The following is a 5794-nucleotide window of genomic DNA, read 5'->3' as shown; positions in this document are numbered from 1 at the left end:
CATGCATTAAACATCCAGGACTACAATACCCTCCATGCAATGAATTACCAGGGTTATTCAATAAGGCCATACAAAAGCAGTTTGATGATGTGCAAAGTGCAGTTACCCACTGTAGAATTGAGATATCAGCTTCCATTACTTTACAGCAGTCCAAACAATGAAAGTCTATTTTCTGATGTCGTGCTTCGGGGAGTAAAGCTTTCTATTTTATTGACAAGATTCTTCATTTTTTGTAATCCTTGGCATTTTTTTTTTTTTTTAATAGTACAAGAAAAATATAGAGCATTTTATAAAGGTAAAAAATACTTATTGGAATATGAAGGCATTCAAAGTTTACACTTGAACCAAGTATATTGATCGTAACGGCACAGCGCTATTTGCTCACCTTAAATGGCAGCAATTGGTTGATTTAGAATTAAATACTGTAGTAATAAATTTGTGTCTGTACATAAAAATAGGTCAATATGCAATTGAGAATTATTGCTCAAGTAACTTTTGGACCAGTTCGTTCCCACCACTGCTATATCCAGAAAGAGAATGGAGCAGCCACGGTTTGAAATTTTAAAAAGTAATATGAGGAAGAGTCAAAAATGGATTAACAAGTAGTAAAAATTTTTTTTTTAGTATGCTGCACCTAATATGTCCTTTCATTTTTAAGCTGCCAACACCTGCATTAGTTCCCAGCAATGCAAAAAGCATATTGGTGCCACCTATAGGGGATAGGAAGAAATTGTTTCAGACAACTCTGAAAGTGTGTAAAAAGAAATTCGTAGTTAGACATATATGTTAGTTGCCACTGGAGACCTCCCCTGAAAACCCTACTTCCCTGACTGTCATGAGGATGTTTGGGCATCAATAATATGACCCAGTGACCTGAAAAAAAAAAAAAAAGTGTTTTCTAGGTCTGTAATTGAAATTTATTGAAGCCATGCAACCTGCATTGTAAGAAGCGGCAACCAACATACTTCTATTACGCAAGACGCACAAGGAGTTTGCAGTGTATGGCACCACCAGTGAGCACCCAAAAACTGAACCATGTTTGAGCTTCAACATGAAAAAAGAAAAAAAAATGGATTTTTGGCTTGCCCTTCATCACTTGTGTGTTGCAGAAAATATTTCTAATTGGTGGTTGTTGGCACATACCACTGCTCTTTAAATTACTTTTAAAAATGCACACCCACCTAAATTATCAGTACTGTGCTTGTAAGAACTTACTGTAAAAGGCTTTTCTCTGATGTTCGACAGACGCAGCTCTCCTTAATCATAGATAGACTCATAGGTTTATGCTCCTAGGGATAGTCACTAGGCAGAAGAAAAAAAAAAAAAAAACTTGCCCACGCCTATGGGGGCTGTCCAGAAGTTGTGCTGCAAGCAGTGTCAGAAAAAAAAAAAACATAACTCAAAAGTAGGAGGGGCAGGTGTTGCATCTGTCAAACTTCAGAGAGAAGGATTTTACGGTAAGTTCTTACAAAAATCCAGTTTTCTCTATCGTTCATTGACAGACGCAGCTCTCAGCAGTTAAAACATGAGGGGCAGGAACAAGACAGGAACAAAAACCTGAATCCCCCAATGGCCAAACATAGCCAACCAGGTAAAACAGAGCTCAACCAGAACAACTGGAGCTACCCCGGAAAAAAAAAGGAACCCTCAAAATGAGAAAAAAAAAAAAAAGAAGGGAGCAAAAAAGGAGGAACCTGACCCTTCAGTGAATAGGACTGTACCACCGTCTGTCTGATCCATTTTGGAAATAGTCGGAGCAGGACGCAGCCAGTCCCTTACAAGGTCCTTCCATGAGGACCAAAACAGCGTCTGATTTTCATAAAGACTCAGTGGTTTCTAAATAAACCCCAAACCACATTCAAAGAGTGTAAGGCATATTCTCCTTAGGTTTAGGATAAAAAGGGAAGGCAGTACAAGGTTTTCATTTAAATGAAAATCAGAAACCACCTTAGGAAGGAACGACTGATAAGGTCGAAGTACCACCAGATAGGTGAGCGGCAAGAGAACGCCGCCAATTCAGATACTCTACGGGCAGAAGTGATCGCCACCAACCAAGAAGGCAACCTTCTGAGACAAAGAAAGCAGCGAAATCTCCCAAATTTTCTCAAAAAAGGAGGCTTTAAAGAACAGACAGCACCAGATTGAGATCCCGAGGCGGTAGCGGGGGATCGCCGCGGAGGCACCAAATGACGCACACCCTGGATGCTTGGCTAATGGGCATTGAAAATATATAGCCAAAGCCAAAACTTGGCCTTTGATAGTGCCCAAAGCCAACCACTGTTCCAACTCCTTTCTGCAGAAAGGCCAAAACCCTGGCAATAGAAAACAGGCGAGGGTGTACCTTCAGCAATTCACACCATGAAATGTACGATTTCCACGTGCAATGATAGATTTTTCTGGAAGTCGACTTCCTGGCCTTCAAGAGAGTTAAAATTACAGAGTCAGTCAGGTGTTGAGCGATAGGGGGTCTCTCTTTCAAACGGCCATGCCGTTAAAGCCAGCTACTATAAAGCAGTATGCAAGATCGGACCTTGAGACAACAGATCTTCCCTGAGAGGAAGTCTCCAAGGGGTATCGGCGACCAGCCTTATCGGGTCTGCATACCAAGACCAGCGAGGCCAGTCTGGAGCCACCAGAATGACCGGAATGTTTTCCGCCTCTATCCTGCACAGAAGGCGCGGCAGAAGTTTCAAACCGGAGAAGGGCATAAATCAGCCGATACTGATCCAAAAGGAGCCACCAGTGCGTCTGTTGCGTTGGCCAGAGGATCTCGAGACCTGGCTACGAATCTCTGCACCTTCTTGTTGAGGCGAGAGGCGAACAGATCGACCTCGGGGGTCCCCCACTGAACACACAGTAAGTGCCTCTGGGTGTAGGGACCACTTCCCTTGGTCCAACACCTGACGACTCAGGTAATCCGCCTGCCAGTTCTCCACACCTGGAATGTGTACTGCCCAAGTCAGAATCTCAGCCACCTCCTTGGCCGCCAGAACACTCCTGGTGATTGATGTAGGCCACAGCCGTGGCGTTGTCTGATTGAAACCAAAACAGACAGACAATCGCGTAGACGAGTCATCCAATGATTTAGACAAAATCAGATCACTCCAAGTTCCAAAACATTGATCGGAAGTTTTGATTCTTCCACCGTCCAGGTACCCTGGGCACAGAGCTTCCCCAGCACCCCACCCCAGCCCGACAGGCTGGCGTCCGTGGTTACCACCGTTCAAAACAACGGTAGGAAGGACTTGCCCTGGCACAGTGCTGAAAACTGAATCCACCACAATAGAGCAGATTTTGTGTTGTGGCTCTACCGAATCACAGAATCCAAGGACTCTGGATCCTTGTTCCACTTTACCAGAATCTCCCGCTGCAAGGGTCTTTTATGGAACTGAGCAAATGGAACCGCCTCGAAGATTGACACCATCAGGCTCAAAGCTTGCATGCAAACTCTGAGGGAAGACAGCTTGTTGTCCAATAACTACTGAATCGCCCACTGCAACTTGTGCAGCTTGTCCGGGGGGGGAAGAAAAACTCTCTCCAAGGCTGAATCCAGAATCAAGCCTAGGTACTCTAGTCTCAGGACAGGCGTTAATGCAGACTTTTTGAAATTGATGTTCCAACCGATTTCCTGTAGAGTTCTGACAGTGACCTCCAGGTTCCCCAACAGGACCGAATGAAAGTCCACTCAACAGGAGATCGTCCAGGTACCCCAGTACTGCAATCCCCCCTCCGGCGCAGCAGTGCAAGCACCGGAGCCAGAACCTTGGTAAACACCTCGGGAGCGGAGGCGAGACCAAAGAGTATTGCCACAAATTGATAATGCTGCTCCGCTACCACAAAACGGAGGAACCGCTGGTGTCCAGCGTAGATAGGGATGTGTGTGTGTGTGTGTATATATATATATATATATATATATATATATATATATATATATATATATATATATATATATATATATATATATATATATATATACACATACATATACACACACATCCTTGAGATCTATGGAAGCCAAGAAATCTCCCTGATGCAGAGTGGCCACTACCGTGCGGATGGACTCCGTCCGAAACCTCTGCACCCTCACAAAATGGTTCAGGGCCTTGAGATCTAGGATGGGGTGCACCTTGCCTTCTTTTCTGGGAACAGTAAACAGATTGGAATAAAATCCTTGAAAACTTTCCGGGGCTGGAACTGGCACAATCACCCCTTGCGATATCAAGTAATGTACCGCCCCACGCAGGTCCCTTAACCTGGCCGGGGACAAGTAAAGATTGGACAGGAAGAACCTGTCCCGAGGACAAGACCGGAATACGATTTTGTATCCGGAACAGATCAATTTTTGAACCCATTTGTCCTGAATCAAGGAAGTCCAGGGTTCCAGAAAGAATCAAAGACGTCCCCCCCAACTCCAGATTCGGGTGAGGGCGCCCCCTTCATGCAGACGAGGACTTGTCTACGGGTCCAGATTTGTCGCCTTTGCACTTACCCAGACCATGGTGTCTTGGGCCCTCCAGAAGATCTACACGGTTTACCTTTTTCTTGAGACCTGGAGGTACGAAAAAGACGTTGATGAACAGTAAAGGAAGGTCCCTCGCTTGGGGTGCGGCACCTTGCCTTTAGAAGATTGGAGCATATTAGTGCTCTTACCGCCCCCCCCCCCCCATGATACCCTTGATCAACTTGTCCAGAGAGACTCCAAATAGCTTCTCCCCTGTAAAAAGGGAGATCAGCGACAGCTTTCTTAGAAGCCTAGTCAGCCGACCAGCATTTCAGCCATATCATGCGCCTAACAGCAACCCCCACTGCTGACAACCTGGCCACCAATAGGGCCAAGTACAGGGACGTATCACACATGAGCACCAGGGCCTGGACCAACTGGTCCAACAGCTCCAAAACCGCAGGGGGAAGCTGTGTAATTTCCAAGTTACTCTTCAGTAACTTCACCAATTCAGCAGCAGTCTGAGCTACGAGAACATTGGTCTGCGTCTGCGGCGACCATATCCGTGTCAGAATCCAAAGATCCTGCAGATGGAGGTGAGGGCGGGGGACGTTTGCGGCTAGCAGCCCCAGAACAAACAGACTCCACTTTCGACATCAGGCTTCGCAGAAAAACTGCAAACCAGAGGGTCCCGCAGCCATTTCCAGGGGGTCTGCAGGAGAGATTTTATCCTGGGATTCCATTTGCAAAGAAAAGCATTTTTTTGGCAATGTCCCTTTAAGACCGCAAAAAATGTGGTCCCCTTGATATTGCTGCGGACTCCCAAACCCTGATCAATATAGCAGAGCAGCAGCCAACAGGGGACCCCCAGAATGTTACCAGAGCCCAGAGAAAAACGTGCAGTCTCGATCAGTGTCAAAACGAAAGCAAAGCAACACAAAGTTCAGGAAGAGGAAGAAGCACCGACTCATTCACAGAAAAAAAACGTCCTGCATGCCAGTCCCTCCCCCGGACCACAGGAAAATGGCCGCTATACAGTTTTCAATGGGGAATCCTAGAAAATGGCTGCCCATACAACCTAATGGGAACACAGAGGTCACGAACCATGACAAAATGGTAGCCCCCATGGCACGCCAAAAGGGGTCACAGAACAAAAGGAAACTAAGGGTCTGGATTCATGGACCCACCCAGGACGATCTATCCCCTTCAAATAAGCGCCAAACGCCAAGTGAGAAAGCCCCCATAGGTTTGGAAAAGTTTTTTTACCCTAGGAGGAGGAGCATAGCCCTATGAGTCTATGATTAAGGAGAGCTGCATGTGTCGATAAACGATAGAGAAAGTACATTTTGTTCT

This window comes from Pelophylax lessonae (assembly GCF_965119305.1).
Source record: "Pelophylax lessonae genome assembly, chromosome: 8".
Lineage (NCBI taxonomy): Eukaryota > Metazoa > Chordata > Amphibia > Anura > Ranidae > Pelophylax > Pelophylax lessonae.
This window is presented reverse-complemented; position numbering follows the sequence as displayed.